The 13547-nt window shown below is 39.4% G+C and overlaps 1 long non-coding RNA gene across 2 annotated transcripts; it reads left to right on the top strand.

The window, feature by feature from the left end:
• The first annotated feature begins 487 nt into the window (after nt 1-487).
• LOC103474856 (uncharacterized) lies at nt 488-13275 on the top strand. Of its 2 annotated transcripts, none has more exons than XR_535240.2 (2): nt 488-713; nt 12362-13275. It is a non-coding gene; the product is annotated as an uncharacterized LOC103474856 (long non-coding RNA). The 2 variants fall into 2 exon arrangements; XR_535239.2 differs by lacking the exon at nt 488-713 and adding an exon at nt 2874-3924.
• The last annotated feature ends 272 nt before the right edge of the window (nt 13276-13547 follow it).

Here is a 13547-nt window from a genome sequence, read left to right as displayed (position 1 = left end):
GTAAATTAAACATCGTCATGACAAACACAATTAAAGACTTTCAAACATCCATTTGTGCAATATAACGTGTCTCACCTAGTGAAATAACGCTCAAACTAAAGTTAAATGCGCTTTTCAACAAATTTATATACTTCTAACTTAATAAAAATGATGACTGGATTAATTTAAAACGAATGAATCTCAGTCAATTTATAAGGTTGATCACGTTAAAGCATCACACTGAGATGAGTTTTGTTATCTTATTTAATTTCTTTGTCGTTTTATTTGCGTTCGGGCTCCGTGCTTACTGTTTGCTCCTCCTCCCCTCGGCCTTTATGGTTTTGCTTGTATCATCCTCTGCGGCGAGACAATTTTCCCAGTGTCCAAATCCGATTCTGCGCGCTTGTTAATTGAATCGGATTTCTTATAGTTTAAAATCCACACACACTCACAGACACACCCACACCCACATAGGCCCATGCAGCTAGTGCCCAAACTGTATAAGGGGTTTATCTAGCTGGGTAAAGCCAAAGCGGAGATATAAAGACACACCGAGAGCTGCGGGGAGATTCTACAGGCGTGTTTGAACGTTCCCAATGCTGGAGGAAAAGGTCTTGAGTTGACGCTGAAGGGTGTGTTGGTGTTTGTCAGTGGGTATGTGGGTGGGTGACTCTGGAGGCCTGCATCCTCCTGAAGCTGGGAAACATCCAGCGGAAGCTTCACTTCGTTCACAGGTAGGCTGCGCTTTGTCTGATCCCCNTGCTACTTTGACACAGCAGCAGGTTGGATTAAGCTAACTTGTCTGGAAAAATCTAAACAACAACAAGAAAAAAACACTTTGGAAACTGAGAGACCTCAAGGGAGCGCGCGGACCACGGAAGTGCATGCGCAGTGCCGTGGTCCCGCGCGCTCTACTATCTTTAAGTCTCCTCTGACGTAGTTTCTGTTACACTCTGTCTGACCGGAAGCACGGGTCAAAAGTCGTCCGTCTAAGATAAAGCAAAACAGTATTGCTAATACCATAAATTTGCTGTTGGATATTAAAAAAAATAAAATAAATCAGCAAGATTACAATTGAACTTGTGTGGTTCTACGGCTTGTTCTGTCATTAGGCCCAGTCAGCCTAAGGCAGAAGCAAACTAAGCCTGCAAGTGTCAGACAGAATGTAGTTCTCATGTTTGTCTATAAAAATGAACCATCTTTCAATTTACTATGATTGTTTCAAAATAGCGAAAAATATAAAATAAGTTTCAAGATTAAAACTCGGAACATTTATAATAAAATGTTCATATTTAAATGAGCTTACAATGTATTTGCTGTACAATTCATATGAATTAGTGCTGCTGCTCGTATCTGCCCTTTAACATCTGGCAAAAGCTCCCACAACAATTCCCAGTTTATTCCAAATGCTTATAAACGGTGGTTAATAAGCACAACTAATTAAATTTGACCAAACTCTTCCTACTATTTATACCAAGTTTTTGTGATTCACTTTTGAAAGTATGACTCATGTCTCCTTTTGCAGCATCAGTAAAACAGAGTTCAATGCATTATTTTATAAACATAGCATTCTTTTTAAGACCATTTTGACTAAATAAAGCCTAACCCTATTATAACAATCTAAAGATGCTCATAGTTATTAGACTATTTCCATAAGATTAATTGATGATCTTTGATTATGGTGAGCTTATTATGGCTTTTTCTTTTTCTCCCTGTTCTTGACGTTTTCCAAAGGCATGAACGTTAAATTAAGTGGCCTCTCTAAATGACACTTAGATCTGAATGTGTGCATGCAAGGGTTAAGCATAGCCAGTCACATGCAGCCCCTTCATTCTGACTCCACAGTCTCTATTAAAATGCTGAACATCAGCTATTATTTATATCTCCACAAATAATTTGCTACTCTCACCTTTCGACACATTTTAAGTCAGACACTCTGAGTACTATAATTAATAAAAACATATAGGCACAAATGTAAATGCTAATCGAAATGCATTCTGTTGTACAATCAGTTAAAAAAATGTTTTTGTTTAACAAAATAACTTTAAAACAAGCTGGGATGAATGAGTAATGCTTAAAGTTTCACACATAAACAACATTATTTTTATTTAGAAAAAAAAACACAGAAGTGCTGCTGTGATGGTCAATAAACTTAACCCAGTTTTACGTAGTGCTGGCTCAGATTAGCAATGTTTGAAGACTTTGTGGTTTGTATATTTCTGACACTAATTTTGGCTACTGAATCATCTATTGAGTAACTTACAATTATGCTCCAGGAAGTAAAGAAACATGTTGGATTTTTTATAGTTTCATAAGGACATTTTATGTTCTTTAAGTCTGTAGACTTTTTAAGTCAGTGAAAGCAAAAAACAAGGCTCTTTAAAAGCACAGAAAATGTTCTTTTTTCTTTATTAACGACAAGGATTTTGTAATGTAAAATACTGAAATATGTTTTCAACATAGGGATAAAAGTCAAATTAAAGGGGCAGATGCTTCTTATTTTAGGTGAAAATCTTAACCAATTTCTGGACGCCACAAGTAGATAAATAGTGATAAAGTTAGTCTTTCCTTTTTTTAATTTACTTTGCTTATTTTACTTTAATCCTGTGTGGAGTTTGGCATAAGACCAATGCTAAATATTAATGCTCTTTGATCAAGACGGTGTATTTGAGGCGGCTGCTGTATGACAAGTGTTTCTGGGTTGTTTGAAGGAAATTGCTCCGAGATGAAGATCTGCTGGGCAGTTCAGACGCGCTAGGACCCAGAGCAGAAGCAAATTAAGGACAAGCATCACATAAGAGGCTTAGAGCATCTAATCTATATTGCTACACACACACACACACACACACACACGCGCACACACACACACACACACACACACACACACACACACACACACACACACACACACACACACAGTATTTCATAAACATCCCATTTTGCAACAAGCACGCATTCATGTCCCCAAAGGCGAGTGTTGCCATTGTGTTTTCATTTAGTTTTTCATTTTCTCCAAACTCTTTTATTCCCCCTTTGCTGACCTAAGCTTCCATCTCGTATTGTTGGAGAACTTTTGCCCAGATGCTGTCCTGCTGCTCCTCTCATCCTATTTCATTAGCAGACGGCCTTCGATGAACTAAGAAGCCAGGAGCAAACTCATTTGTTGCAGACAATTATAGTCAGAAAGGCAAAAAAAACCAAAAAAAAACAAACACACACAGGAAAGCTTCCTTCTTATCTTTCCGATGAGCGTCTGAGTGATTCATCTGCCTGTTTCACTGTGGAATCAGCTGAACAATCACTGCGGCGGGTCGACAAATGAAAAAAAGGATTTCAAGCTGAAATGAAAATGAAGTTTGACTAAGTCATGGCTTCTGAACAATCACGCTAATGAAATTATCTTTCCATCCAGCCTGAACAGAAAATGCAATTTTCTTTGTTTTCCAGTGTCCCTGGTGAACATTTACCCAGAATCCCCCCTGCCAACATGGCTGGATGCTCAGTATTCATTCTGATACCTGAGTTTGATTCTGATTGTAAGAACAGCAGCAGAGCAGCCTCCATGAGGCGTGCCGGTATGGATCAGAAACTCCTTCTGAATCTGAATCCTAACACAGCCATTCCCAGCTGTTCTATAGAGGGTTGTTTTTTTGTATGTCTGTGTGCGCACTGTCTGCTTATGTTGCATGTGGGAGTGTGTGAGACATTTACGCGCTCACGCACGCAAACACACACACACACTCGTGCACTGAGTTCAGCCGATTTATCATAATATGCTTTATCTGAAAAGTAAGTATCTTACCTCGGGATAAAGGGAGGAAAGAGGGGTTTGTGGCCAGATTGACAGAGGAAGGGTGAACGGATAGAGCCGAGCAGAGCGCTCGCTGCTCTGGAGCGAAGAGCTGGACTTTTAGCTCGGTGGCTGGATTGATCAGAACTGAGAAGGTAACTGGGCTTGGTGGGATGGGAGGGAAAGGAGCGGGCCACAGTGGTGTGTGTGTGCGTGTGTGTGTGTGTGTGTGTGTGTGTGAGAGAGAAAGAGTAGACAGGAGACTGATGCTTGGATGAGAAGGAAGCAGTGTGGTCTCAGAGAGGGGGACCGGTGGATGTTGAAGTGCTACCTGGAGGAAGTTTAGTTATACGGGGTGGGGTAGAAGGAAGGACAAGTGGAGACGTGTGATGATGATAAATCAGGAGAAATAAGTGGGAGAGGGACAGATGGGTGAAGGGGGGAGAATGGGAGGGGCGTCGGGACTGGACCACGAGCTCTCTGAGGGTCTCTGCCTTCACATAGAGAACATTCACACAGAAACTCATTTAAATTGATATGATTTATGTTTCCTAATGTCATCCTGCCGTTGAGCTTGTACCGAGTTATAAAAGCTGCAGCATTTGTGTTTGTGTGTGCGTGTGTGTGTGCGTGTGTGCGTGTGTGTGTGTGTGTGTGTGTGTGTGTGTGTGTGNGTGTGTGTGTGTGTGTGTGTGTGTGTGTGTGTGTGTGTGTGCGTGTGTGTGTGTTTGGAGTGTGTATTGAGGTCAGTGTGTGTTAACTCCTCATTTAGGAGATGTGAGGATTAAGCAGCATGAGTTCGGGCCGCGCCATGTGTCTCTGCACCCGGAACGCTTACGTCTCCTATAGCTGCAGCAACACAACCACAAGAAATGGAGGTTCTCACGCTGCCTATAGGTTATACTGCTGTGTTAGTGCACAGTGCATGCCTGTGGAGTACAGACCTGCATATGCATGGGCTTTTGTTTACGTGCGCGTCCATCTGGAGGGATTTAGGGTATGAGCAATCTGGCATGAGTCTGGGCTAAAGATAAACTGCAGGTCGTTTATATAATGAGGAACTAACCGACTGTATACAGTTTGGTGTCTATATGGAGCCTGAAGGATCAGTGAGAATTGAGTTTTGTCTCCATTTCACCAGCAGAAGTGCTGTACAGTAAAACCCACCATCACACCTTCAACAGTCAGATAATCTGGAAATTAGCTGAAAGAACATCAAGTCAGAATCTGTATTATTAAGAATCTGATATTTTAAATAACTAGTAGGAATACTAAAGAAGTTAAATTTCCTACAGCGATGATGATGTTCATGTTTTGTCACATTACAGTCACAAAATAAAAATTATTTTATCAGGATTTTATGTGATAGACCAATAAATACAGAGTAGCACGTGGAAGTGATGCATGAGTTTCAAAACGTGCCGTGAACAAAGCTCTCAAAAGTTTGCTGTGCATTTGTATTAAGCTCACTTTATTCTGACGACCCTAGATAGAATCTAGTTCAACAAATGACTGTTACATCTCATCTAAATCGGCAGGTTAGGCAAGGAGAGAATCAGTCAGAGAGGCAGCCAGGAGGCCTACGGTAGCTCAGGAGGAGCTCCAGAGATGCACGGCTCATCTGGGCAAAAACTATTAGTTTTACCTTCCACAAATCTTATCTTCATGAAAAAATAGCAAGGGAGAAGCCATTCAAGTCCCATTATCACTTGCTAAAAGTCATGGGAAGTTAAGAAATTGCTCTGTTCTTATTGAGACAACAATTGAACATTTTGGGTTACATAAAAAATGGTACGTATGGAGGAAAACTATCACCCTAAACACATTCAACCTGGTGAAACATGGTGGTGGCAGTGTCATGCTGTGGGGATGCTTTTCTTTCAGACAGAGAAACAGGTTAGAGCTGATGGGAAGACGGATGTAGACGCAGTTCCTGGGAGATAACCTGAAGCCGAATAAGACCTGAAACTGGAGCGGAGGTTCATCTTCCAGCAGATCAGCCTCCTTAAGCCTGCAGCGAGAGCTACAATGGAATCATTTTAAAGATTATTCATGTGTTGGAAGGGAACAGTCAAAGTACACTCCTAAAGCTAATGTTGGTCTTCATCTAGTCTGACTGAGCTTGAGCTGTTTTGCAAAGAATTAGTAACAATTTCAGCCTCGTGAGCGAACCTCAGCGCACACCTTACAGATTTATATTTTCTAAACAATGTAATGTTTTTTCTTTCGCTTGAAAGATGGTCGCTACAGAGGACTCCAATTTATTCCTGGAAAATCAGCCTTTTCACTGATTTTTCCATAGAACATAAAATTTTTGCAAGAAAATGCAGCTTGGGAAGATAAAAATACCTACAATTCTTGTCTGCACTCTATTGGTTTGCAAAGCAGCCAATCCAGGAGCACCAGGAGTTTTCCTCAGTGCTGATTGGCTGGAACCCCAGGTGAGGAGAAATGGAAAACTGTAGGCGTTAACTTCTGCTGTAGTGCTAACACAGTTTCCATGATGCACATAAACATATATTTGGTGTCTAAATTCTTAAAACAGTCAATTGAAAGCGTTTTTGGAGGAGGTCTCAAGATTTCACCTCTCTGCAGGTCCTGACCCCCTCTTTTATTCATTAAATTATTACTATGGAAATTAGTTGAAAGAATCTTTCTATAGCAAAGGAGGCTAAAAGTATGAATAATCTGCTAAAGTGCAAACACATTCATGTTTCACATTTCTATAAAGTTTAACCAAATGCGCTATACTCATAATGCCAGAACACAATGGACAAGAAACATATTAATGATTTGATTAAAGCATAATTTTTGGTTTAGTGTAATAGGATGGGATGTAATTATTTAATTTTTAAAAATATTTTTTAAATCTTTCTGACATTTTTGAAATAAACTAATCTAGTCTTGAACTTTATTCCAGTTAAACCCTAATGGTGTGATGTCTCTTTTAAAGGTTTTGTTAGGATATTTGAAGTCACAGTAAAAACATTTTTTTCTGGTTTGTTTCTGGAAAAGAAAATCAGATCATTTATTTTTGTAAACCTCAAGCATCTTGTAGCATTTCTCTTCAACAGTTCCCAGACTAATTTAACACAGCATTGCCTCTACATGTCACCTATTTGCAGAAAGCTGCTAATGTGTATTTCTGTGAGACTTTCTAAAGAGGACAGGCCATCTTTCCACACGTCTTCTTTGAGTTATGTCAGAGTCCTGAGCGTACTGGACGGAGGACGGGGCTGGGGATCAATACCAGAACGGCTTCATCTCTAAATAATGTCTGGCAAGCATCTTGATCAATTTCACAGACTGCAGACCCCCTGATGTGTGCATGTGTGTGTCCTGCTGTCTTCTAAGGGTAGACAGATTTCTAATCCGCTAGAGACAACAGCAGGTTGGGTCTGCACGCTGTGTGTGTGTGTGTGTGTGTGCGTGCGTGTGTTTGTTAACTGACATCATTTTACCCCCATCCTTGATCAGTGTCTGGGGTTTTAGCTTGTTAACACCTGTTCATGCCGTCATACTCATACACTCCAATAAAAGGAGTTAAAGGAAATTGCTGCTGCATCTGTAGAACCAGACAGTTTAAATTATCGCATTGGATAAAAGCATATGATTCATACATTCTGGTAAAACTTTATTATTTTTGTCAATTAAATTAGTTTTAATGAACTCTTCACATCAGCCTGAATGCTGCAGAAACTTAAAGGAAAAAATCCTGCAAACATGCGGCTGTATGAACACATTTATATTGCAGAAAAACACACAGCCATTAGGTCATTGAGGCCAAAGGTCGTGCAGGCACTAATGCATCATGAAAATCTCGATATGTGTGCCTAAGCAAGATCTAGGTCTGAGGAGCATGTGTGTGTGTGTTATCTATCAGAGAACAGGAATGTTGCTGTAGGTGAGATGATGTCCAATAGTTTGAACCCCATCAGCACCAGCAGTCTGTCCCCTTCCCCCAACCTGCACCCTCATCACCCCATATGGCAGGAGGCAGCAGTAGTAATCATGGAAGTGGAGCAACAGGCCCTGAGCCTCGCTAATCCCTGGCCACACTTCGACACGTGCCACACTGATGCATTCGCTTGCCCTGCGCACACTCACAAATGGCTATTGAATTGAGGGACCTGTTTCTAATACTCACTCACGCATCTAAACAATAGATTTGGCAAGCACATCGCAGATGACTCATAAGCAGAGCAGAGTGATAATGACTGCAGTGTTTTATTGTAACACCAGGTTTAAGTGCAGCTGGTTGATGGAGAGGATCTGCTTCAAGTTGCCTCATTAAGAGCACTGTGCCAAATGCACTTTGTTTGATCTGCGGCCACAATTCGCCAAGTTGTCCCCAAATTACACCATTCTCTTTTTGCTGTTTATTTAAAATGAGCACACCCATCAATGCAACACCACACTGAGTACTAATTGACCACTGGAGAGCACCTTGCCTTATTGCACACATAAAGGCTCTTGCAATTGTGCACTGACTGCGTCACGTACACACACACACACACACACACACACACACACACACACACACACACACACACACACACACACACACACACACACACACACACATGCACACAACCTTTTAACTGTGACGCACAAGGAGACAGGGCCACAATGGCTCTCTTATTGTTAATTGGCTGCTTAATCCTGAGGAATGCTTGTGATTAGAACCTGGTGGTGGGTCAGGATCTTGCTCAACACTCTCGTCCACAATAGGCGAGCTGTAACGGAGATCTGTGATGGAGCGCACACACCAGCGCACGCAGTCACATGCAGAGAAATAAGTGCCAACATTAATATTTGCATAAAGAAATGCAGAGTCGAGCATAAATGTGGGTGCATGTAGAGCCGAAAGTGGCAAGAGAGTTGTAATCATAGCTTCAAAAAAGTGAATGCACACAGAAATCTGCCCCATAAAACCAACTCAACTATACAGAAACCCTGAAGAGGATAACAATGGCAGTGGAGCGTTTGTTTGTGACTTAGAAGTCGGGTTTTGTGGGTTTTATTATCAATCCTAACCTCAAATTCCAAAATGGATGCTTGGCAACAGTGTAAACGATGTTACATATGAATAACAGTTTGATTAAATAAACATTAGATATAAACACATGAATTATTATTTCAGATTAAATATGAAACGTTGTTTAACTTAATATTAAGTTAGATACAACCTTATTTAACCCATCATACAAATAATACTGAATAGCATGCAACATCTTTAAAAGCATTAAGGATGTTGCTATGGTCTTTGGTAGGACAAATCTGCGAGAAATGAGGTTAATTTTCATTATGGTTGGTTGGTTGGTTTGTTTGGTTCCACAAATCACAGACTGATTAAGGAATCAGTTTAATTATTATTCTACTGTCATAAAATGAGTTCCTGTGTTTTCACAATTTAAAATAAAAGTTTCATAAATATTAAACTGTGAAATTTCCTTTTAAGTAAGCTGCACACCAGTTAAGAGTTGCTTGTTGCTAACAGCTAACTGGTCACCATATTCTCTGTTGTCTGTTGACGTCTTTTATTCCACCGATTACCCAAGGTACAGCCACAGACTATTTGAAAATGGTGGGAAAAGAGTTAGTTTCAAGTGTTGTTGGACATTCTAAGTTGGTTGTTCTATTGTTTTAATTTCGCAAGATCTTTCTTGCCATGAGACACTGAGACAGAAACTAGTTGAAACTGGTTGTCTGCTTTGCAACATGCTTCAAACTAGGATGGTGTTCCAAGGTTGGACTTCTTTGGATCTACTCTAAATAAACCTCATCTTGCTGCAGTGACAAGAACTTTGTGGAAAACAACTGTCAGTAAATCTCAGCTGCATTTAATCATCTGTACTCTACACTAAATAGTGATTCAGTGAAACACTAATTTACTTACAAAACCTTAAATAAATTTGTAGGGAAAAATTTTTATAAATGTATCACCTCTAGCCATGTGTCATGTTCATTACCACATATTTCATGATGTCATCTTGTGACATCATATGTACGATAATTTATGTACAAATTATAATTCATGTATTTATCACATAGTTTATCATTTCAGTAGTATCATAGTATTATGTTTTATATTATCATACCAAATTGCATCATATGATGTTGCATTATGTCATAACACAACATAACATTGTATAACATAACAAAATATGACATTACATAATATTATCATGACATAGCATAGCATAATATAGCATAGCATAACGTAACAGGATAACATAATAAAACAGCAATCAAAAGTTTTTTGATCACATCAAAACTACGTAATAGTAGCCTAGATGAGAGAAAATAAAAGTAGAAATGCCAATTTCAAGTTCATGTTTTGTCATCATTGATTGGTCAAAAGCAAATTCCTTGAGTTTGGATCGACAGCAAAATTTAAAAGTCAAACTCTTGTTTGATCACATTAATTGTGGTTTTGTCAGAGATCAGTTGAAAGAAAATTATTTTGTATCCTTTAGGGACTCAAGAAATTCAAAAGTTTGAAGAATTAAGAATTTATGAAGAAGCACTACAGCTGAATGTCATCTGCGTAAAAACGATACAATATATAATGAAATATGTTAATAATCTGTCCAACAAGGGGTTATAGAATAAAACAACAAGTTGGTCTAAAACAGAACCAGTGTGTAGACCACATACTACATCAGTAGAATGATGTGACTTATGCAGACGCTGAGGCCTCTGATTGAAGGGTAAAATCTAAACAACTTAAAATGACTGAACAAGAAGAAAAGATGTTTTGCAGTTGGAAAGTTGTAGGATTCAATGGTCCCAGTTAAAGTGTTAAACTCTAAGATAAAACTGCCATTCTCTTTAACAGAATAAACAAAAACTCTTCTGTTATTGGCAGTTTAGTCTCTGTTACTTCCTAATTTTCAACCATTAGGTAACATAACACGAATAACAAGGGCATTTGTGGATTTTAAGGGAGTTCACTGTAATTACGTTGAAGATTCTGAAAATTGTATTGCTCTAAAAGATTTCTGGTGTTTGTTTTGAAGTCGGCATGCAGTGCTGCCCACTATCCCCTCTGTCTCTTCATGTTCTCTGTAAACTAACCTGCAGAAACATGAGACAGTGTGACAGAATGGCGGTTTAACTGCCCCACCAGCGCAGACAAAAAACAAACACACAAAAGAGAAAATAATTACCAGACAGACTGGTTACAGGTAGATGGATAGTTAGGGTCTCTGTGAGTGTGTGTGACTGCGTCTGTGTGTGTGTGTGTTCTGGAGGAGGTCTAGCCAGGCTGCATCACTGCTGACACACTGCTGCTGGTAAATCCAGCTTAGTGTGTCTAAAACAGGCCTTCAAAATCTGCCACAGGGCACCTAATGCAAGGGCCGCTGTCACCCGCAATCACTCACACACACCTAATCCGCACGCTGTGACCCAACACATACACACATGCAGACACAGACACACACATGGCCAATGCTCTGGGTCCCACTCAGCTTGGCGAGCTTGTCCCAGTACCAGGAGACACCAGCCACAGGGTCAACATTTCATGCAGAGGGGTGGGAGGGAGAGGGCAGAAAGGCTGCGTTGTGCTGTGTGGCCGGGTATCAGGACCAGGAGAGGTTCAAGCAAAGGGTTAAGAGACGTGTGGAGGTAGTGATGGAGGTGGAAACGGGCAGAGGAGTGGAGAGTCTGTGAGGAGAGTCTGTGAGTTGAGGTTTTAAGGGGCAACTAGGTCTGTGGTCTGAGGAGGAGGCCCAACAGTGAGGGCTGAAGCAGGAGAACACCTCGGAGTTAAAAAGATAAAGCAAAGAAAACAAGCTTGGAATAAGTTTATGAAAATTAGCGACATTAACAGCATAATTTGAAACAGCGTCAAGCAACAGATATGTTGAATTAATGACAAAATCAGACATTCGACCTGCTGTAGTTTTACTAGGGTCATTACTGTAGTGCGTAAATTAATTACGTAGTTTGTAATTATTTTTTTTAACATGCAAAGATTCTGCCTGGAAACCTTTATACTCACGCCGTTCTGGTACGACATGAGAGCCACAGCAATGGATGACGAAGCTGGTCTGGTTTCTTTGCCCGCTAGGGGTTCAGTTCAGCTTCTGAATACAATCTGATTGAAACCTGGAAAAGACTATTGTTGTGTGCAAGTTGTGCAAAAAGGAGTTAGCCTATCACTGCAGCTACTCAAGCCTGAAATACCTTCTTAACGTAAAACATGTTGCGGCAAGCAAAGACGTCCCGAAGACTAATGTCAGCGTCCACAGTCCACATTTCTAAATAAATATTCTTTTCAAAGAAGATACATGAATAAGTAGGGATTCCTGAAACACTTTGCACCAAACTGATGGTTTAAAAACCTAAACAACAGATTAAAACAATATGTTTGCACTGATCTCATTCTTACACTTATTAAATACTTTAGCTGCAGAGAAAAAAAAAACATTAAGCAGGAAATTTATATGAAAGATTGATTAAATTAATCTCCTGAACAGGAAGAATGATTTTCTTTCTTGGGTTCCTTCTTTGTATTTTTCTATGCTGCTGCAAAAAAAAACACGTCTAACAGCACCTCGTGTGTATTTGTGTATTTTTTTTCAGGTTTCTGTTAACACAGTGAGGATAAAGAGTTCAGCATGGCAATAACTTCAACATCAACTTCATTTTTGGCTAACATAGAAAACCAACGGTGAAGATCACTGTATTGCTTTATTTGAAACTGTGTAGCCAAGTTGGACGCATAGGATTAAAGCAGGGCATTTTCATACGACAGACTTGTTTTATTTTTCCAGATTTCTTTCTTTTTTTTCTTTTTTATATAAATAAACAAAAAAGTAAGGCGAGACACTGAATCCGATTAGGAAGTTTTGCATGTTCAGTGAGACCAGCAGGTCTCCTGGCTGCTGTCTGATGCTCACAGAAACAGGGCTCTCGTACTAAATCCCACCTGTGTTTGCAAACAGCATCATGATCCACTCTTGGAATACGCCTCCTCTTATTCCTACGGCAGGTTTCAACAAGGGATGCAGTGTGTGCAACTCTAAGTTGATAACAAGGTTAAAAATGATGTTTTACTCAATTGTTGTCATTTATTAATTGCAGAAAATGTGAAATTTAACAAAGTGAATCAGGAGATGCTTATGATATATGATTTTCTTCATTTTCTGATTGAACAATAATTGTCTAAATGGTGAATATTAGCTAATATCAATGAAAATTCACTTCATCCCTCATTGTGCCTACTTTCACGGTTTATATTATTAGACAATATTAGTTTGACATTTTGTTTTGAAAAGATATTGAATTGGAAGAATCATTTTCTTGCGATCCCTACATTAAGTTTGCCAATGACTTTTTAAACAAGTAAGATATAAAAGCCTAATAAAGATGTTTAATTTGCAACTTAGACTGTTTTTAAATCCTGTTTTTTAAAGGTTGTGTAAAACTAAACATGTAATGATACTAATCGAAGTTGTTACCATGTACCTTTAGCTAAATAAAAGCTTTCCAACATTTCTGTTTTGTCACTGGGTTTTGTTCATGTATAAAACGATTATTTTTCTTTCCTTATTATTTAAATCAACCTTAACTCTGATACTTGCCCTGAACCTAACTATTACCTGTACACCTAACCTAATCCTAAACTCATTTCAATGCAAACACTAAAAACGGTGGCCCACCACACTAAGAACGGGCTTTGGTCGCAACAAGATTACACCAGAAAAGGTCCTAAAGGGGCAACATAAACAAGCACACACACATTTAGAAGGATAAGAAGTTTAGATGT

Source organism: Poecilia reticulata, linkage group LG13 (genome assembly GCF_000633615.1).
Source record: "Poecilia reticulata strain Guanapo linkage group LG13, Guppy_female_1.0+MT, whole genome shotgun sequence".
Lineage (NCBI taxonomy): Eukaryota > Metazoa > Chordata > Actinopteri > Cyprinodontiformes > Poeciliidae > Poecilia > Poecilia reticulata.
This window is presented reverse-complemented; position numbering and strand designations above follow the sequence as displayed.